This window comes from Triturus cristatus, chromosome 5_2 (assembly GCF_964204655.1).
Source record: "Triturus cristatus chromosome 5_2, aTriCri1.1, whole genome shotgun sequence".
In the NCBI taxonomy this organism is placed as follows: Eukaryota; Metazoa; Chordata; class Amphibia; order Caudata; family Salamandridae; genus Triturus; species Triturus cristatus.
Window position 1 is genome coordinate 687410325 of NC_140588.1, and position 23582 is coordinate 687433906.

Consider the following 23582-nt stretch of genomic DNA (forward strand, 5'->3'; position numbering starts at 1 on the left):
CACTGCTGGGAGGACTCTGCACACACCCCTCCTGTGTCTGGGCACTGCTGGGAGGACTCTGCACACACCCCTCCTGTGTCTGGGCAGTGCTGGGAGTGATAGGCACCCACCCCTCCTGCGTCTGGGCACTGCTGGGAGTGATAGGCACCCAACCCTCCTGTGTCTGGGCACTGCTGGGAGGACTCTGCACCCACCCCTCCTGTGTCTGGGCACTGCTGGGAGTGATAGGCACCCACCCCTCCTGCGACTGGGCACTGCTGGGAGTGATAGGCCCACACCCCTCCTATTTAACAATATGTACGCTTAGAACATACACGTGTGTGGGTTCGCTCCATGGGGGTACGGTTCGTACTTACACTGTTGGGGTGGGAGTAGGCTCCATACGTACGCGGGTGGGGTACGGGTCGTACTTACACTGTTGGGGTGGGAGTACGCTCCATACGTACGCGGGTGGGGTACGGGTCATACTTACACTGTTGGGGTGGTGGTACGGTACGTACATACACTGTTGGGGTTGGGGTATGCTCCATGCATACGAGGTGGGGGTACGGGTCGTACTTACACTGTTGGGGTACACTCCATGCATACGCGGGTGAGGGTACGGGTCATACTTACACTGTTGGGGTGGGAGTACGCTCCATACGTACGTGGGTGGGGTACGGGTCGTACTTACACTGTTGGGGTGGTGGTACGGTACGTACATACACTGTTGGGGCTGGGGTACGCTCCATGCATACGGTACGGGTCGTACTTACACTGTTGGGGTACGCTCCATGCATACGCGGGTGAGGGTACGGGTCGTACTTACACTGTTGGGGTGGGACGTATACGTACGCGGGTGAGGGTACGGGTCGTACTTACACTGTTGGGGTGGGATGTATACGTACGCAGGTGAGGGTACGGGTCGTACTTACACTGTTGGGGTGGGACGTATACGTACGCGGGTGAGGGTACGGGTCGTACTTACACAGTTGGGGTGGGGGTACGGTCCGTACATACACGGTTGGGGTGGGGGTACGCTCCATACGTACGGGGGTGAGGGTACGGGTCATACTTACACTGTTGGGGTGGGGGGTACGCTCCATGCATACGCGGGTGAGGGTACGGGTCGTACTTACACTGTTGGGGTGGGGGGTACGCTCCATATGTACGCGGGTGGGGGTACGGGTCGTACTTACACTGTTGGGGTGGGGGGTACGCTCCATGCATACGCGGGTGAGGGTACGGGTCGTACTTACACTGTTGGGGTGGGGGGTACGCTCCATACGTACGCGGGTGGGGGTACGGGTCGTACTTACACTGTTGGGGTTGGGGGTACGCTCCATGCATATGGTTGTGGGGGTACGGTCCGTACATATCCGTCCCCACGCTATGTGATGCTTGTGCGGGCCGTACCCAGGCCTTTGCCACGTGGGTACAGCCGTCCCGCCATTGTTGGGGTGACGTAGGTGTGGGCGTGGTACGACTCGTACCCACGCTCTTAAGGCGTGGGTACGGGACGTACCTGTATAGTTGTGTTGCCGGTTCGCGTCGTCAGGCACTTCCTTTGTGGCGGACGCTGGCTTTGCTGGACACGCCCCCACCCCCTCATAGTGACCAGGGCATGGGGGTCAGGTAGGTCCAGGGCATGTGTGCTGTGTGACATTGGTGGTGGTTTTGTGGCCTTCCCCTGGTCCTGCCCCCCCCCCTTTCTCCCCCTCCCTTAGTTGTTCTGACCTTCTGCGGCGTCTGCGTCGGAACCTGTAGAGGAGGTCGACTGCTATGAGGGCCGGGATGACACGTAGGTTCGGGTCCATGTCTGTCCGTCGCGTACAGGTACTCCTTGTTCGCGTCGTCCTGATTTCCCGGCAGTTTTTGGCAGCCGGAAAATATTCACCGTGCGGGATGACGTCGGTGCGAATCGTAATTCCTGGTTCGTGAATGGCAGGCTGCGTGCGTCCCCACGTCACGTCGGCGCTTTCCCGGATCGCATTTGTATGTTTATTTTGGCCGGTCGGGGTTTTGTACGATTCGTACGGAAATGGTGTTTCCGTGCGAATCGTAATTCCATGTTTGTATATTTGGACGACCGGGTACGCGTCGGACGGAGAATATGCTCCGTCCGACGGTTCGTACCCGGTTTTTGCAGGATCGTGATCGGCGCCATTGTGTCTAATGGCAGTGTTATATGGCTGTGCTTTTCGGCCATTCCAGTATACAGGTGGCCAAATCAAATGGAATGTCCCAGCCAACTTCTGTTGTCCTCATCCAGGTTTTGGATGCTATGCTCAGGCACATGAATGACTACATCCAGATTCCTATTTATAATGCTACACTGTACAATATCAAGGCCCGTATCTATTGATTGAGAGGCATACTACATGCGGTAGGTGCCATAGACAGAACCCCCACTGTATTTGTGCCACCTAATGACTTGGAGCAAGTGTATCACAATAGGGAGCATTTCTACTTGGTCAACATGCAAGGATTTGCATTGTGGACCTCTACATCACCAATATCTGTGCAATATTTCCATGATCTACTCATGACTCCCTGGTGCTATGCAATGCTGGTTAACCCAACAGATGGCAGGCATTGCACCGAGAAGGGTCTGGCTTGTTGGCAAGTCTCAAGCACTATGTTTACGTCATTTCTAATGTTATGTGCCCGGTAAAACTTCAGTTCACTTATATCATTGTGATTATGTTTTTAGTGGATTCACTTTAACTGAGTCGTACCTGTCTTTTGACATCTATGAGGAATCTAACAATCTAAGGGGAAATCTGGTTCATAGAGGCCATGTGTGAAAGAGGGGCCCTGTAGAGCAGTCTCCTGGGCTCCTGAAGGCTAGGTGCAGGTGCAGGACAAGACTGGAGGGCCTCCCTCTACTCTCCCAGGAAAGTCTGCAAGACTGTAGTACTCTGTTGTATGCTTCACAACATTGCTTTCGGGAGGAAGATACCATAACTGATGACGATTTACAGTGGGAACCTCAAGGTGATGGTGTCGACATGTGTCAGCATGATGACAATGATGAGAATGAAAGCACCGAACTCACGCCAGGCGTGAACTCATTGAACAACTTCTCTGCCTATGGTAAGTGATAATGTGTAGTTTGGTAGTCTGGCCTGTGGACATATGCTCTTTGACAAAGGAATCTACAGACCAAAAATATAACTTTCAAATTGTGACTAGCTTTGTTTATTTAAAACTTCCTGAGAGATGGATATGTTCTACAGTGGCTGAGGTTTCCTTGTAAAAATGTTTGTATAAACAGCAAATGTGAAGACAATGTTAGCCTAATACTCATGTATCTTATTAATCCTTCCTGAGCTGTGTCATGCTGTCATATACAGGGGCATTAGAAAGTCATTGGTGGATATTTTAGACAGTTGCACAGATATATGTTTACTGGACTTTGTTCAGTGTATCTGCATGCTGACCATTGGTGTCAAGGTTATCACTCAGTGAACGTCACACTAATTTCAATTACGGAGTGATGTCAATAGACATGAGTTTAATCAAAGGAATATGACACATGTAAGGTGTGCATTAAAGTCAGGAATTCAGATTTATTGATATCAGATGTAGCCTACCTGTGGACATTAGGGTGCCGATTACGATCCTGTAAAAACCGGGTACGAACCGTCGGACGGAGCATATTCTCCGTCCGACGCGTACCCGGTCGGAACAATATACAAACATGGAAGTACGATTCGCACGGAAATACTATTTCCTTACGATTCGTACAAAACACCGACCGACGAAAATATACATACAAATGTGATCCGGGAAAGCGCCGACGCGACGTCGGGACGCACGCAGCCTGCCTTTCACGAACCAGGAAGTACGATTCGCACCGACGTCATCCCGCACGGAGAATATTTTCCGGCAGCCTCCACCGCTTGCGGGGTGGTGCCACACTGGGGCTGATGGACAGACTGGGCAGGACTGACCCTGTATCTGACTCTTGGCCAGGAGAGCTGAGGGGAGGGGATTTGGAGGGAGTGGATTTTGTGAATGCGGACTCCCACTCTGGCTGCGTGTCTTACGTTTGCCCCCCGACCCAGTGGGTGTGCCTACTTCACCCTGTGTGTGTGTGCCAGGAGGTGTGCGTTTGACCTTCCCTGCTGGTGTGGTGCCTGTGTCTGTTGTGGTGGGTGCATGCTGATGTCTGGGTGTACATGGGACAGGCATGGGAGTTGGAAGTGTGGATGGGTCATGGGTAGGGGGTTGGATGAAGCGCTGCAGGAGACCCACTGCTGCAGTCAGTGTCGAGTCAATGGACCTCAGCAAGTTGCGTTGGTCAGCCTGCGATGAGAAAATGCCCTCCAAGTATGCCTCCATGTTGTTTAGCACTTGGCTGTGGCCATGGATGACATTAAGCATCGCAGCCTGACCAACCTGCAACTGCCGCTGGATGTCCACAGACTCGGCATTGGCGGCAGCAGTGGAGACAGGGGCAGGGGGTGCGGTGCCTGGCAGGAAGGAGACATGTGGTGACCGGGCACGCTGGGAAGGGACACGAGCAAGTGGGAGGCGGCTGATGGCAATGGAGGGGGCGGGGAGAGATGTTGTGCCGCTGTCAGCTGGTGGTGCAGCCTCCGCCCACTCGGAGAGCTCAGCCTCGGACCCGTCAGCTTCATATTCTGTGGTGGCACTGGACAGGTCCTCCGCCTCGATGTGCCAGCCAAGATGTCACTGCTGGCACTGGTGCTCGGTCCCTCCGCACGGTCTGTGCTGATGTCTCCATCCGTGTCCCCCGACGATGCTGTGGGCAAGGTGAAGAGACAGGAATTAATCATACACCTGTCTACATATGTCACATGAGTCCAATCTACATAGGTTACAGTGCATAGCCTGAAAAGAAAGATGAGTAACATCTACAATACAAGGTACATATGTAGGCCCTGCAACACACAGTTGGTTGACCCAACATGCCACTCAAAAACTATGGAGAGCATGACACAATTGCAAATGACATGAAATGGATTTTGACAGAGGAGCCAGGCTCTGGGGACAATCCAGCACTGCATCTGCACCACACAGCGTTGCCGAAAATAGGGATGAGCAGGGACCATATCCATGAACTTGAGGCACATGCTGCATAGGTAATACTGAAAACATGCCCACCATGACTGGCTCACTGCACCTTGAGTGTATGTCCAGACAAACATCACACACTGGCCAGACCTAGCAAGGAGATTTCAGGTTTTGACATGTAGGCCTTGCCCGCACCAACCACCCCCTACATGAGACAATTTGTTGAGACACAGGAAGCACTTACATCTCTTAGTCTGGGTGAAATACACATGGGCTTGAAAAATGCAAGATTGGACACAAAATACCCAAGGTGCGCCTGTCCAAATAATCATGTACAAATGGGCATCATCAGATGATTATAACAAGACACACAGGCACTGGCCACCGTGAGTATGAACAAGGAAAATCAGGTCAGGCTGTACAGTGTACACTTGTACTACATTTTACGTCAATATACATGGTGCCAGGGGACAATGGCACAGAGCACAACCTATGCTGTAGACACTGAGAGTGTCCCCATTTACTGATGACACACATGACAGCTAGGAAAATATGCCCCAGGGGGCAGTAGTGGCCACACAACTCCATGGTCCTGAATGGGAATGACTGCAACACATGCCACCATCCCTGCACTATGCGTATCGCACACTCATGCACATCAAGTCACAGGCCACAACATAGGACATGCGTGCTGTAAGGCATGGCACTTGAGAGACTAACTCCTATGTCTGGACTCAGCATCAGTGCCAACTGACATGGAACCCACAAGTACTGCACTGGACAGGGCACAGGCAAGGTCCCAAAACCTGTTACACACCACCCCCACACATGATGCTACAGGCATTGTTCACGTGGATAAACTGCCAGCCTAGATAACCTTGTGAAGGAGTGACTACACACAGACCAGGGAACACATTGCAAGGAGGGGAAGGGAGGCAGGAGAGCACCGCTATACTGTGGGTAACAGGATCTGCACAGCACATTTAAACACTGGCAGTGTATCCATGCAACTGCGCACTTACAAATGCTGGTGACACACAACAAACACACATGTACCTACCCCCTTCCTGCTGCTGCTTCTCCCGTAAGCGCCTGTCCAAGTCTGGAAAGACCACTGCCAGCACACGCTTGTGGATGTGGGTCAGACGGCGGCGCCCACGGTTCTTATGGGTCTCAGGTGAGTCCCCCAACAGGACCCGTGCGATCCTCCGCGTCCAGCACCGGATATCCTGCCAGCGTTTTCTCACCTGGGCCAGGCGCCGCTTGCGACCCTCCGTCCTCCTCACGGCACTGACGGCGTTCATCCAGATCTGCTTCTTGGCAGAGGCGCCTACCTGTGAGGATGAACAAGTGACACTACATCAATACACCTGGCACATGTCACAGAGACACATATTAGAACAAAGTTGCTGGTTACAACAAGGCATAGTATGCAGCCAAAGCATTGCACCTTTGTCATAGGGACATTATCCTCTGGGGAAGGGCAAAAGCAGTACGTGCCATTGAAAGTACACAGGTGGAATGAGGGCAACGACACAATCAATGATCCAGGCTCACACTGTGCATCACAAGCAACACCAGGATTATGTGCAGCACCTCAAAGCAGTCACATGCCACAGGCCACTGACGCACCTCAGCAGAGTACACAGACACACACAGGCACAGGACATTCACCTGCCATTGCCAAATGCAGCTACAAACCTCACTCTGCACATGTGCCACTAGACGGGGGGCTCACAGGTGTGGGGCTGGCTCTGCACGTCAGACACACAGCACTGCTCCCTGCTCACATCAGATGGGCAGGGTATATCCATCCCTCATGCAGCTTGGGTGCTACACTCCACATATGCACCCACCCACATGACAGGGGACTTACACACACACCGATGTCCAGGGTACGAACACATCATGTGGACACTCTCAGCACAGGTACACAGAACTAACACACATCTGTGGGTACAGTCACCTGTCACACTGGGCTGACCACATAATCTCATGAGGACTGTAGAGGCAACATTCCCAGGAGGATAAGACAGGCAGAATGTGGCATGCACCATGCAGTGATTGTCACAGTAAACACAATGCAAGTGAGGACGGCAGACATGCACCACAGCATGCTCTGGCTGGGAGACATCAGGCATTCCCCCCCCCGGAACCCACCCTGCAGTACATTGCATGTGTGTCACACCTGGACACAATGCCAGAAGTCACAGTCACAAAAAAGGGACATAGTCTGTGCTAGTGGACTCTGCACTCACCTGAAACCCTGGTCGCCCATACAGCAGGGGGTACTGTGGGAGGATCACATCCAGCAATGCCAGGTTCTCCTCCAGGGTGAAAGGCTGGGCCCTCTCCACAGACCTTGACATGGTTCCAGGGAATCACGAGCAGCAGCAGTGTCGTAGAATCAAAAGATGTGCAGGCAAGTGCTCTCTCATGGGACCTGACTGCCTTATATCTGCCTTGCTGGCCTGTTTCATGCACAGGAGTACAGAGTGATTGGTCCCTCACATTTGCATCCTATGTTTCCTCCTATCCCTTTAAACCTAGCACAGTCAGTGGGTTTGGTTATTTTTTTCTTGAGCATGATGTCAACTCCACAACCACTTTGCAACAAAGTAGATTCATTCAGTGATACGGACCGTACACACGCGCGTACGCTCACTATCACTATGGGTGTGCTCGCGTATGCGTACCCATAGTGATACGGACCGTACACACGCGCGTACGCTCACTATCACTATGGGTGTGCTCGCGTATGCATACCCATAGTGATACGGACCGTACACACGCGCGTACGCTCACTATCACTATGGGTAGGCCTACGGCAGCACTCCCATAGTGATGGGGAAAGTACACACGCCCTCAGGGCGAATGTACGGTGCCTTACGCACATTACAGTGGTGACAGGCAGCACACAGAAAGGAATAGAGCTGACATACTTGTCCATGGATGGACATCAAGGCATTGTCTGGCCAGTACTACATGTGTGGGGCACAGGTGTGAATGGCTGTGAGGTGGCACATTACTCATGAGTTGTGAAGGCAATAGATGTTTGATGAGAAGTGTACAGATGTTATGTGTGACGGTGCTATATGTGCCAGACATGCCCTTTACTCCTTTGACATGTGTGCATGTCGTACAGCACACTTGAGATGAGCGTCACTGGCATGGCACAGTCAACAACACACGCAAGTGTCCCCTGATGCCCGCTACAGGGGTTACCACACCAGACATGTGACTACCCACGGTGCACGATGTGACTATGTCATGTATGTGTGGTGTGTTCACATTAGCTTGATGTTGGTGTTCCCTCAAAAGCATCTGCTGTTGCTGCAACCAACATGTGTCTGTGTGTAGATGGCCATGGCACACTGTGACGCACACCAGGCCACATGTGGTATCGGATGTAAGGTGTGTATGTATGTATGGGACACGGAGTAGCGTAACAAGGACCTGTCTGCATCCTCTCAATGTATGTGTGGGCAGTCATGACATGTACACCTTCATGGCAAGGTGTGTGGGCTGTCCTAGTGTAATGTCATGTGACCTGTGGCTCTAGTGTTCCGCTACCTGTCTCTGCAATCAACATCCTACTTCTGCTGATATGTTGATATATGTCACTCCTGTATTGCGTCTGGCTGTTCACTTACACTGGGACACAGCTAGTCCCATGCCATGGGATGTGGAGGTTCACAATCTCCGTGTGTAGCTGGGTCTTGGTAGGAGTGTCACCTGGCAGCCATACGTGTCCAGGGCATGTAGCACATACCTGACTCCCTATGTAGCATATGTGTATTGACAGATTAACATGTGCTCAGTACATATAAATTGTTGTTGTAGTGCACTCACTCTTCCTTGTCACTTCCAAATTACTGCAGAGCGCCGCCTCTTCCCCGACCTATTCCGGACTTGGCTGACATGCGGGAGAATGACTGTATACGCTGCTACCGCTTCCCCCAACCGTTGATTGAGGAGTTGACGGCAAGGCTGGCACAACACCTGCAACCGCTGCACAGGTATCCTACGGCACTGACACCCAAGCGGAAGGTAATGGCAGCCCTACATTTTCTTGCCACCGGTACCTTTCAATATACCATAGCCCATGTTGGTGGCATGTCCCAGAGCATGTTCAGCCGTGTGCTGCATGATTTTTTAAAGGCCATGTTGCTTCACCTGGATGAGTTCATCCATTTCCCGACTCCTGAACTGTTGACTGGTGTCAAGCGTGGATTCTATGCCCTGGTAGGGATGCCCCATGTCATTGGGTCCATTGATGGGACACATGTGGCTTTGGTACCATCACAGGCACAGGAGGTAGCGTACAGGAATCGCAAGCACTACCACTCCATCAATTCCCTTGTGGTGTGTCTGTCCAACATGGTGATTTCACATGTCTGTGCTCGTTTTCCAGGATCAGCACACGATGCCTACATCATGAGGCGTAGCAGGGTGCCTGAAATGATGACGCAGCTGCGCAACGAACGAGCATGTGTTGTTGGTGGGTACACTCTGTCTGTCCTGTATTTTACGTAGACTTCCAGCCCGACCGCTTCTCTTGTCCTACTTATGTCCATGTGGTTTCCATGTAGGGGACGCTGTCTATCCCAACATGCAATGGCTGATCACACCTCTCCGCAACCCCAGCACGCCTGCCCAGCTCCGCTACAACACCGCCCATGGCCGGACAAGGCGAGTGATAGAGAAGACATTTGGCCTCCTGAAGAGCCGATTCAGGTGCCTACACAAGACCGGCGGCGCCCTCCCATATGCCCCGTTGAAGGTCTGCAAAATTTTCATGGTCTGCTGCATGCTGCACAACATGGCAGTTGAGAAAGCTGTGCCACTCATCCTGGATCAAGATGATCAGGACCATCCACCCGTGGAGGACGAAGGGCTTGGCAATGGGGCTAGTGATGTGGAGGATGTGGTTCCGCAAGAGGACATCCGGAGTCAGCTCATACGCGACTTCTTTGCTTAGTGGTGAGTACCAGTGTCTGAGTGTGCACGCATTGGACCCCGTGTGGCATGTGTTGCGATGTGTGTGTCCATCTGCATGTATGCCACGTGAGTCAGAGGTGTGTGTGGAGGTGTCACTCGAGTGATGGTGCCAGTGATGAGTGTATTTCCCCAGTCATAATTGTGACCTAGCATGTTGTCATCCTTACATGTGTCGAGTACATGCACATGCAAGTGGCTGTGCTTTTTGTGGCTGACTTCTTGTGTGTCTCTCATCCCCAGGTACTTGTGCATGCCGTCTGCTGGTTGCATTGTTGTGGCACTGCTATTCCTCATGGACACGTCATCGTGTGCTGACTCAGCGTTACACGCACGGACAAGTTTGGCAGTCTCCTTAGGGTAAGGGATGCATCAGGGGTGTATTGGGTATGGCAGTTGTTTACGATGTGTGCACACTGCCCCTGTCGATGTTTGGTTCCTCTGCAGACATGTCGCATCACCATGAGACACATTACATGTAGCTGGATACACCTGAATAGATGGTCAGACTTGTTGACAGTCATCTGTAATGGGATAGTGGATTGTGATGATGGCTTCAATGTATGTAACACTGCCCTCGGACACATACGGTTTGCATTGGCTTGACATGGTCTGGGACTTCCACATCAGAGGATCAATGGTGCATGGCAGCCTCTCCGTGAGCAGCAGGGGGTGTTTAGCTGTTACCCGACACTTGTGTGCCCATTCCATGGATATCACGCATTTGTGGTACAGAAGGGGGGTGCCAGTGTTGGACCCACATGTTAATCCACATTACCTGTGTATGTGTACTCCGAGTTGCCTCTGCATTCCGGAATACATGACTCATAAATGTGTCCCTATGCCTCCAAGGTGCCTCTTCTCAGTCAATGCTGGTGTGTTGCCACGGTGCATACGGCATGTCTGGCATGGTTTTCAGTGATAGTGGCTATGTGTCTATGTGTAGAGTAGCAAGATGCAAGCTGTTTGTGTGGGATTAGACTGTGTATTGTGCATGATGTCCATGACTGTGTGGGTATTGTGACATGTGCAATCCCCATGCATTCAACGTTGGCCAGGCCACCATTCTCTGCATCCACCTGACTCAAGCATGCAGGACATGGTTCTGCCACCTGTCTACACTTACCTGGGTGCCCCCCAGGACACTCCACATGATCCCTGACCTCTGCGCATGGCTGTTGATGTACTCAATATGTCTGTCGGCACGGTTGTGCGGCCACCCCCACAGCTGGTTGGGCCCATCACGGGTGTGTATGGTGCTCCATGTCTGTCTTGCCTAATACATTGTGACCCATGTGTGTCCTGTGCCAGACTCAGGCCCCAGGGTGTGGATGGTTGAAGTCATATGAGAACTCAGGCATGGTTAGACTTTACAAGACACATTTAAGGTAATAATGCAAAATGTAGGCATCATCTCTTTATCGTGTACGTTTTTATTTGTGTTGGGGTACGTGTTGGGGGGGGGATGACAAGAGGGGCTTTCCGGGTGTGTGGAATCCAAAGTTCACTGGGGGAGTTGGTGTCCTTGCCATTGGAAATCATCAGAGTCCATGCCACAGTCTTTGTCAACATTGGTCAGACAGTGACCAGCAAGTCCATGTGGCAGAGAATGTCATTTGCTGATGTGCTGCTGTTGGTCCAGTGGGCCAGGTGCCAGGCCAGGTGTCCTGGGAGATGGTGCTGTTGCGCCGACCCTCACGGTCTTTTCCGTGGACGACCCGCCCTCCTGCGGGAACCCTCAGAAGCATGCCGTGACGATGCTTGGGATGCTCCGTCGGATGTATCCTCCTCCTCCTGATTCCTCCCTGTGGGTGGTGATGTTCTTCGCCTGGTGGCACAGGGAGGGTTGCCCATGTTGTCGGCTATCCGACGGAGTGAACAGTTAATTCCTGTGAGCACCGTCACGAGCTCAGCCTGTCTGTCCTCCATCCGCCCTTGGTGTCGCAGTTGACAGGCATGTTGCTCCGCATGTTGCTGGGCCTGCTGGGTCTTGATCTCCTCGAGGGTCCCCTTCATCTCGTTGAGGGTGGACACAACCTGGCTCATGCCCGTGGTGTCCTGCCGGTATGTGTCCAGGATGTTTCGTACATGGGCATATACCGGTTCCGCAGCCAACTGGTCAGGCTCGCGCCTCTGCCGTCCTCCACTCCCACCACCCCTGCCCACTTGCACCTGGCCTGCCCTTGTCGGCACATCGGGTCTCCGGGACCCCTGAGGGGTGGCATTTGCATTGTCGCCTGCCTCCTCCTGGGTGCCCGGTACACCGTGTTCCTCCTGGTCAGCCTGACTGCGTTTTGGTGGTGGGGCAGGGATCCGGGGTGTCTCCTGGGATGTGGCAGGAGTGGGGGTGGTGGTTGGCCCAGTTGTACCTGACGCAGGTGCTGCAGGTGGTTGGACACCAGAGGGGCCTGGTTGGTCGGGGTCGTCCACAGAGTGGTGAGAGTCGTCGCTGCCGATGGGATCGTCATCCCGCAGAGCCGGGTCCTGTGAGTCTTCCCCCCCAGTGTTGGGGGGTGATCCACGATGTTGACCTGTGTGTGTGAGAGACAATGTTATTATTGTTCCATGCAACATCCATGGTTCATTAGTTTCAAAGTTTGCACATTTCCTCTGGGTATTTGGATAGGACTTGCATTCCACTCACAGTGCACTTGTGCATGAGTATGTCCCTTGTCCACAGCTTTTGAGACTTTACCTATGTGTGACACAGTCTTACTTGCTGCGTCAATTGTGACTGCAGTCAGCAGTGGAGTGAGCAGGTGTGGCGAGCCATGCATTGGCGCCTTCCATGTTGCACTGTACGTGGGCACATGGAGTTGTTCCACACACTTATATAATGCAGGTAGCTGTCGTTGTGCTCGTGCACAGGTTGAGACATGGCCTAGTGTTTTGCCATGGAGAAGAGAGGGGGATTCAGGCACTGGCCACCCTTGTCTACATGCACGCAGTCCACCTGCTGACGAGCAGACATTCCCACACCACCCAAGGCTGAATTGGTCTCCCTGTGTCTCCCTTTCTCACTCCCTCTCTGTCCCCCTCTCCCTCCCTCCCTGTGTCAGCCTCCTCCCTTGTCCGTCTCCCTGTGTCTCCCTCCCTCTCTCTCCCCCTCTCCCTCCCTCTGTGTGTCACCCTCTGTCACCTCAGCCCAGCTTCCTAGGCACACACTGTTAGCAGATCTTTGAATGGCCCTTGGCTTGTTCATGTGAGTTTGTTTCTGATCTCCAGGCACCCATTGGGTGTAGTGTCTGTGTCTGCGCTGCTGCTGTGGTGGTGTGTGCTGCCACTCTTTCACAGTGTTGGCTGTTCATTGGCTGTTGTCATGTGCAAAAAGGTGCCTTCAACCCCATGTCTTAATGCAAGGCGTCCGCCATTTGCAGGCAAGTCTTTCCTGTGTGGGGACACACTGTTTGTCTGGCTGTGACCTAGGCCATATGGGCAGAGGGCATTGTTGTCTGCTTCTGAGTTGCACTATGTGATTTTTGAGGCCCACACTCCCGCCATCCGGGTTACCGTGTCTTGTGTTGGTATTTTCTGTGGCCTGTAACTTGGGATTGTCCAGCTGGGTGCATGGGGCATGGTGGTGCTAGTGGCATGTGCGTGTTTATGGAGTGTGGTTGAGTCATACGATAGCTTGGGGTGGTTGCGTGCATGATTGTGAGTTTGGTTGTGGATGACGTTCCCCCCATGTGAGGTGAGTTGTTTGTGTACTCACCAGGCTCTCAGAGTCCTTCTACTCCGTCCACTGCCACCACCGGCAGTATGGCCATCACCTTCTCCTCCCAGGGATGGTATTGTACGCGTCTGCGGGGCGGCCCTCCTCCAGTGATGTTGGCCTGGTTGTGGTCGTCGGTCATTTTGCAGCGGACCCTCCTCCGCAGATCGTACCACCTGGCTTGGCATTCATGCCTGGTCCTTCCGGTGGACGCAACAGCATTCACAGCATCGAAAATCGTCTGCCACATGGCTGTTTTTTCGGAAATGCTGGTCTGTCTGACCAATGTTCCAAAGAGGTGTGGCTCGTCTCTGAGGATTTCGTCGACAAGGACCTCCAACTCTTGGCTAGTGAACTTTGGATTCTTGTTAGTGGGCATGGTGAGGGGTGTGGGTGTGGATGGTTGTGGGGGGTGTGGGTGTGGATGGTTGTGGGTGTGTGGGTGTGGTTGTGCAGGTGTGTGTGTGAATGTGATGAGGGGGTGTTTGTGAAGGTGGTTGTGTGAAGGTGTGAAGGTGTAAGGTGTAGTGGAGGTTGTAGTATGGTGCAGTTGTTTCTTGGTGTGGTCTGGCAGCAGTGGGTCTGTTGCAAAGGATCATGGTTTGTGTGTGTTGGGCCTTTTTATTGGCCCATTGGTGGGTATGGCTGTGTTTGAACTTTGGGTGGGTGTGTTATAAGGAGTGGTTGTGTTTTTGGCCTCTGTTTGGGAGTTTGGCAGTTGCAGGTCAGTGAATGTGTTGTATTTGTGCTTGTTGGACATGTTTTGTGGCTTTGTGCGATTCGAATAGAGTCTTCTTGTGTTGTTTTGCTTTGTCCTGGTTGTGTACGTGTGTTTTTAGCATGTGTACGGTGTGTACATCGGCCATTTTGTTGTACAGTGCTGTCCTTGTCTCTGGCTTGGTACGACTCGTACATGCGCGATGTTGGGTGAAGGTGCTGGTGTTGGGGCCTGGGGTGCGCTCCGTACTTAGACTGTTGGGGTCGGGGTACGCTCAATACATACGCGGGTGAGGGTACGGGCCGTACATACATGGTTGGGGTGGGGGTACGCTCCATACATACGCGGGTGAGGGTACGGTCCGTACATACACGGTTGGGGTGGGGGTATGCTCCATACATACGCGGGTGAGGGTACGGTCCGTACATACACGGTTGGGGTGGGGGTACGCTCCATACATACGCGGGTGAGGGTACGGGCCATACATACACGGTTGGGGTGGGGGTACGCTCCATACATACACGGGTGAGGGTACGGGCCATACATACACGGTTGGGGTGGGGGTACGCTCCATACATACGCGGGTGAGGGTACGAGCCGTACATACACGGTTGGGGTGGGGGTACACTCCATACATACACGGGTGAGGGTATGGGCCATACATACACGGTTGGGGTGGGGGTACGCTCCATACATACGCGGGTGAGGGTACGGTCCGTACATACATGGTTGGGGTGGGGGTACGCTCCATACATACGCGGGTGAGGGTACGGGCCGTACATACACTGTTGGGGTGGGGGTACGCTCCATACATACACGGGTGAGGGTACGGTCCGTACATACACGGTTGGGGTGGGGGTACGCTCCATACATATGCGGGTGAGGGTACGGGCCGTACATACACTGTTGGGGTGGGGGTACGCTCCATACATACGCGGGTGAGGGTACGGGCCGTACATACACGGTTGGGGTGGGGTTACGCTACATACATACGCGGGTGAGGGTACGGGCCGTACGTACGGGGGTGTACATACACGGGTGGGGGTTCGACTCGTACATACATGGGTGTTCATACACGGGTGGGGGTTCGACTCGTACGTACACGGGTGTTCATACACGGGAGGGGGTTCGACTCGTACGTACACGGGTGTTCATACACGGGTGGGGGTTCGACTCGTACATACACGGGTGTACATACACGGGTGGGGGTTCGACTCGTACGTACATGGGTGTACATACACGGGTGGGGGTTCGACTCGTATGTACACGGGGGTTCATACACGGGTGGGGGTTCGACTCGTACATACACGGGTGTACATACACGGGTGGTGGTTCGACTCGTACATACGAGGGCTGGGGGATGGTTGGGCACGTACATACGGGGGCTGGGGGGGTGGTTGGGCGCGTACATACGGGGGCTGGGGGAGGTGTTGGGCACGTATGCGGGCACATTTCTCCATGGTTGCTATAGGAGTTCGGTGCGGACGGTGTTTTTTCCATCCGGTTGTAACATTGGACGCACGGGATGGATCGTACTTCCACGGTCGGACTTCACTTTTCAAATTTGTACGGTAATTCGTCCAGGGACGTGTCGGGCACATTTTCCGACCCGAGGACGTGTGGGGAATTATTCCCAATGCGAATCGTATGGACTTTTTCCCATGCGAATCGTAGTTGGCAGTTTGTACGGCACTTGTACGATTCGTACGGTAAAAAGACCGGATACGAGTCGTACGGGGAAAATTTTTACAGGATCGTAATCGGCACCTTGGTGTTGCTTAAGCTTATGTCTGAGCATATTCTCCGAGGAAAGCATGTGGGCAGCCTAATGTGTTGATGGCAACTAATATTTGTTCTGCTCCTGTATTTTGTTGGCCAGTAGTCATTGATTTATAATAGACTTTATATCTTCAAAATTGGTGGTTTACATACATAGCTTTCATTGCAACATATCATATTTCATTTTTAAACACACCTCGTACAACCTTTTATATTTAAATCTGTACTTCCTAATGTGTCTTTTATGCATGGTCTGGATTTAGACAAATGGCTGTATACATTGCTTATGTGTCTTTCTCCGTTGCTGGGATTTGGGATGTCTACCACATTTTAAAGAAAATTGTTGTTTACAAGCAAAAATTGCTGTTGTTTTACATATTGGTGATAGTTTTTCAATTAATGTTTGTGGTCAAGACATGTGTATAGTCTGTCTAGTTTACATGATTGACATACGTTTTAACTTTGATGTGGCACATGTATTTGTGGGTTAAAATATATTACTTGCAAAATGAATCTATGAAGGAGGTGCTTACAACAATATTTTTAATTCATAATTGAATTTATTTTTAATCAAATCACTAAGGGGCATATTATCAAGAAACGGCGTTAAAATTATCGCCGCTTTAGCGGCAGAAAACTGCCGCTAAGGCGGCGATAATGGGCTTGATAATATGCCCTTGAGAATTCCCATAGAAGCCCATGTTCTAGTGTCAACATGGGCTTCTATTGGAATTCTCAAGGGCATATTATCAAGCCCATTATCATCGCTTTAGCGGCAGTTTTCTGCCGCTAAAGCGGTGATAATTTAACGCCGTACTTGATAATATAAGCCCCAATTTTGCACAATGTTTGGACCCTGTAGGATTCTCAGAAAATAAACTAACTTGGATTTTGGCTGAGAAAATTATGATAAGCCAATAGTTATTTAGAGACAGATGGGAAATGCATGGTCTTCAGGTGGATACAGAGATTAGTCCAGATGCTCACATTAGGATATGACCTTTTGTGGCTCTTGGTGGTAGGTTCTTTGTTATTGTCCAAAGCTGGGCCAGATGCACAACCCCTCCTAAGGGCCACTGAAGCAGACTGAGTATGAACAGGGTGGGAGGTGACAAGTGGCATGGGTAGCAGTGTCCCATTTTTGGTGGAACTGCCAGATTAAAATGTTGTAGGGATACAGCAGGCAGAAGACACTATTTGAACAAAGAAAGCAGGGCTGCAGTCAGTGCTTCGAAGATTTCCTGCACCAGCCCAGAATCTAGTTAGCATACTCAGATGGTGCTTAAGGTTATCATTCCAGGCCCTGTAGATATCATTCTGGGTCATTTGGAGTTTAGTAATCTGGTCCAAGTGATCATCCAGACACTTAGCTGCACCCATCAGATTGATACTCATGGGGTTGACATTGGCGACTATTTCCCAAGCCTCCCTCCCTAAGAAAAGCCTTGCCCGAAACCGTGGCTTGGTTTGCTACAAGTGTAATGTGTTCTGGCTGTGCAGCAGATGTTATGGCTGTGGTGGCCACAGTTGTTGGGGTTAAAGATCACTGGAAGCTTGTTAGGGTATTGATGTTGGTAATGGGACAGGACTCTGATTGATATTCTTTGTTTAGGTGCGCTCAGAGAGAGGGAGCAGCACAAGGCGCTGGTCACCCAAACTTGACGGGCCAGGCTGGCCATCAAGATTTTCCTCGTTGGCAGGAGTGTTTTTCCCATGTAAGTCTTGGTTTCTTGAATTCTCAGGCAGAGCTAACCACACATTTGAAGCAGATGACTGTACTCCTGGTGTGTAGCCTTGGAAAAAAAATAATAATAAAGTAACTTTTTGGAAACAATGTATTTTGCAAAGGTATGCTATTGAGCATTTGCTCTTTATTTATGTTTGTAAAGATTTTGTCCCAGTGATTTAGTTTCATCTGGTCTACCTTTAAGTGCTAGCTTTTTTGAATGACATTGTAGTGGCACCTGTGATTTGTTATGTGGCATCTGAATATTGTAAGAGTGTGTGCACCCTGCAGTATGATGTGTAACTTTATCAATGATGCTGTTACAAAGGGAGGAATGTGTGTTGTGGCCAAAAGGTGACGTTACACCGGTTTGAATGGATTTCTAATATGAGCTATGTGAAGGAGAATATTGTGACGGAGTGAGAAACGATAAAGAGTGATTACACTAGGGAAGGTAATTAGCTGGGAAAGAAACCAGGTAGCATCCTTACGCAAATAGTTTGTAATTGATGCATTGATGTGTGTTAGGGTACAAGAGTGCCTGAGTGGGGTGAAAGCTAGTGTTTATACTTACCAGTCTCCAATCTGCATGGAATTCTAACACCTCCAGCATAGAGTATGGACAACACTTTTTTCTCCAAGTGCATGAGGTTGAGGGAACAGGGAGACCCATCACAATGGAAAAGCTGGTCTTCACTACTCGAGGGAGCGATTAATAGCGATAGGTGAGCAATGGGGCGTGGGTCAAAAATACGAGGAAATGAAAGAATATGAAAGGTCCATTTTGAGAAACATCACCTCAGACACTCTTAAATATGGATTAATTAATGTTAGATCTCTCGTAAAACACCATTAGGAGATTTTCTCATTGTTAGAAGATCAGAATTTAGATGCATTATTCCTAACGGAAACATGGACACGACCGGATTCTGAGGTCGAGTTGGGTTTGGCTTGCCCTGTGGGCTACAAACTCTTCCACAAACCCAGATCTGTTGGGAGAGGTGGGGGAGTGATACACAAAGAAACATTTAATTTTGCACCTATGATGGTGGATGATATAAAGGACGTTGAGTTATTAGGGGTCTCACTCAGGGACACCAGTGGATAACTACTCTCTGGCATACTGTGCTACAGACCGCCCAGAGGAGGAAGCCCCCAATACCAAGACTTGATTGATATTATATACAATATTTCACTGACACATTCGAGAACCATCATTTTAGGTTATTTTAATCTCTGGGAGAATGGGAATCGGGAGCTGGCCTTAAAAGAATTACAGCAAGGTTGTGAGAATATAAACTTACAGCAATTAGTCTTACACCCCACACATCAGGGAGGACATGCACTGGACCTTATATTTGCTAATCAATTGGACGCAGAGGTGGGGGAAATTTGGCCACTGTGTTGGACTGATCACTTTCTAGTACAATTTGTGTTAAGACTTCCAAAAACAGGTTAAAAAGCTACCAATCTGGGCAATACTCGGCTGGGTAGAGAATGGTCTAATCTACTAAAAACTGAAAAACTCCCACAACTTACTTATAAGAGTTCCTTTGACATCAGTAAAACAGTGGATGAAAATTATTTTAACTTGTGTGGCCAAATCACACACACACTCGACCAACTGGCCCCATTAAAAAAGTTAAAAGAGAAGAACAAACCATCAGCCCCATGGTATAATGAGGAGCTAAAGGTATTAAATACAAATATAAGCAGGCAGAGAGAAAGTGGTGAACACGATATGAGTAAAAAGATAAAAACAGCCTTGAAAACAGCACTGCACATTTGTAAAGGAACAATTGTTAAGGCTAAAGCCAAGCACTATGAGGAAACCATTCTGAAGGCACCTAATAAGGCTAAAACCATATTTGAAATAGTTAAGGACCTATCCAAACCAGACTGTGCAAAGAATAAGACTACAGCCACACAAGAATTATGTGATGAGTCGGCAGTGTTCTTCGAAGACAAAATTAATAAAATTATTAGTGGTCTGAATATTAACAAGGAGATGGGGATGGCCAGTAGAACCGATCTACCTGAGCGACTGACAGAAGTCAGAAAGAGGGAGCAGAGAAAGAGAAACAGGTAGTCCTGGAGTCTTTTCAGATTCCCACTGAGGAGGACTTCAGAATAATAGCGGGCTGTATCTCCTCTGGATCACCCCTGGATCCACTCCGACATAGATTGTGGAAGGCTTTTAATTTGGAGCTTTTCCACCAGCTTTACTAAATATGCTGTCAGTCACTTACTACTGGTGTGGTCCCAGAATGCTGGAAGAAGGCAGTGGTGACCCCCCTATTGAAAAAAGCAACACTGGATCCTCAATGTCCCTCAAACTACAGACCTATTTCCTTGTTACCCTACCCAGTAAAAATCTTGGAGCGGGTGGTGAGCACAGCCCTTTCACAATTGTTTGTAGAAAATAATGTGCTGGATGAGGTCCAATTTGGGTTCCGACCTGCGCATGGTACAGAAACAGCCCTGGTGACAGTTCTGGATTAGCTCAGAATGCGTGCTGTTACTGTTGGATATGTCAGCCGCATTCAATATGGTCAATCACAACACTTTGATCAAAAGGCTTGGGGAGTCTGGAATTATGGGGAGAGCGCTGAACTGGTTTCGGTCCTTTCAGGCAGACAGAAGGCAGTGGCCATGCCACCTTTTTCATCCCAAAACAGCTCCATAAAACACGGGGTCCCTCAAGGATCGGCAATAAGCTCAATTTTATGTAAAATCTATCTGCGCCCACTCATTTCCCTAATTAAATCTTTTGGAATTGAAGTGGTAAACTATACAGACGATACGCAACTTGTCTTCTCATTAGAAGGGAACCAAGCTATACCATTGGATAGGTTCCATGAGTGTATGCGAAGAACTGCGGGGTGGCTTAGGGATAATTCCCTACAATTCAACGGAGACAAAACAGAGATTGTACAATGCACAACAAATAAAGTACCTCACCCACTCCCAGGGGACTTTTTGCCTATTACAACAAATAATCCTTTGATACGTTCTAAAATGGTACGAAACCTGGGGGTACTGTTTGATAGCAATCTGAAGCTAGATTCACAAGTTAATAAAACAGTGGGCACATGCATATCATTGATTAGAGCCCTTCGTAAAATACTTCAGCTATTGCCAATCCATGTCAGACCGCAAGTAGTAAGGAGCATTATTCTAAGAAGATTGGACTACTGCAATGCTCTTCTTCTTGGAGCACCATTGTCTCTGATAAAAAACTTGCAGAGAATACAAACAATTTCGGCAAAGCTAGCACTTATGAGACAGCGCAGGTCTTCTGCATCGTTAGCCTTGAAGGATCTTCACTGGTTACCAATTCTGCAAATAATTCAATTTAAATCACTTTGCATCATCCACAAGGCTGTACACGGAATGGGGCCCAAACCGCTGCAAAGAAGATTCACCTGGTATCTCACAGCCAGAAATCTCCAATCATCGTCAGTTAAACTGGTGTGCACACCCAGATTAAAAAAAACACGGCTGGGAGGTAGAGCCTTCAGCTCTGCCGCTTCAAGAGAGTGGAATGAATTATCAAGTGATCTTAGAAAAACTGAGAATCTAATGCAATTCAGAAAGAAGCTGAAAACGTGTCTCTTTCCTAGAAACTAGCTTAGAATACTCACTGACCTTTCTATTAGGTAATCTCAGCGCCAGGATACCAGTTGGGGGACAGCCGCGCTATATAAATTGAACTTACATTACATTACACAATTTTCGAGGGAATCTTGGTGTGTCCTGGAAGTGAGGGAGCAGTCTTCCCTTCCCTTGTAGATATCCTCTTGTGTTCTTCTGATGTTATAGACAGTGCGAGACCGAGCCTCTTTATTGCGTGGCTATCCCCATTTTTTGTGAACTGATGCTGATGATTTTTTGACTCTGGGACACTTCTGACCATGCCCCAGTTAGTGTACGCTGACCTGAAAAGTTAAATGTTACCTATGCACTGTAGCACTACTTTGCCAACCATTAGTGTGATCGTACAAACATATCCCCAGGCTTACCACTGTAGCCCAGCTGCCCCAATTTTAAAACTGCTGCTAGCCCTGCCAATATGACACTTTTTGACTGAAGAAAAGCTCCTGTTAAAATATAAATAAGTCAGGCTTTGTAGCCCATAAGGCGGGGTGCATGGTATTTAAAGGCAGGACATGTAGAAACGCTAAGTTAATATGTCCCTACAGTAACTGGTACATGAAAGCTATTTTTACTGTAGAAAGGTTGGCTGGCCCAAAGAGAAACACTGGGAAGCAATATTACACGTTTAATCTACTATCTCATTCTAGGGACAAGCTTGAAAAATTATTAAGTGGCTATTTTTAAAGCATAAGACTGTAAGAATCCTCCAGGGGATCTTTGGAGCGAATTCACAAAGTCATGCAAAAGTACCTAGAAGATTACTGCTATCATACTCTTTTGAGTACTCCTACATGTTTTTGCGGAATGGTCTCAAAACATTTAAAATAGAATTAAAATAGGAATACATAGGGAATATTTATGTACAATTAGTTCAAATAGGCAAACTGTGCGCTTTTTGCACTTCTACCATTAGGAAGTTGGACATTTCGGGGATTCTACTCTCTCCTGGATCAATATGCATGACTGAAAATTATCTTGAATTCTCCAGAATGGAACTCCATTGTAACTACTTGCTCTCTAACAAATTATCGCATCGCTATGTCAGTCTTTTATTTTGTTCAAATGCCCATTCAAACTCTAAACCCTTTTAATAATGTGACTAGGTTTTATTTGTCCTTTTGCTATTTGAGTATTATTTGACATTGTATGTACATATCCCTGTCACATTTGAATCGATTACACTCCATTTGCCATTTTCTTGCTAAACCAAAGTTGTTAAATACAAATAAAAAAAGTGATATAAAATATGAATTACATTCAGCTTCAGCAGGATTGAATGTTATGTAAACCTTCTCATATCCAAATTCGTACAGAGCAGAGAAGGTGCATAATCGGACTATCAAAGCACAGTGAACTGCACCATACTAAGCCATTTGTCTTGGAGAGAAAAGCTATGAAGCTATGAAAGTAACATTGTGTGATATGAATCAGGTAAAATGTTGTGTAAAAACACATAGAAAAACCTGACAATTCTTTTTCAGACACCGAACCCCAAATTAGTCGCTGGACGCTGGGTGAAAACTCAGGGCCTCATTTACATGAAACTGTTGCATGGGCATCGATACGTAGGTCTCCTTGCACCTGCTCCAAATGTCCTTGCGACACCATGGATGCACTGTATTTACAATGGTGAGCAGTCTAAATATCGAAAATTTAATTTCGACCTACAATAATATCAAAGGGACAGAATATCGATGTCAAGAATATCAATGGACAGAATATCGACCCTAAGGTAAGTAATATCGATTTTTTTTTATATCGATGTTAGTAATATCGAAGTTAGTAATATCGATATGAAATATATCAATGTTACTAATATCGATGTCACTAATATCGATATTTATAATATTGCTATGTATTTTATTATGTATTTAATATGTATGTATTAATTATTTTTTGTTAAGTGTTCTACTGGTTTTAAACTATATGTATACAATTTTTATATGTTAATAATGGTTTTTTTAAGTTAA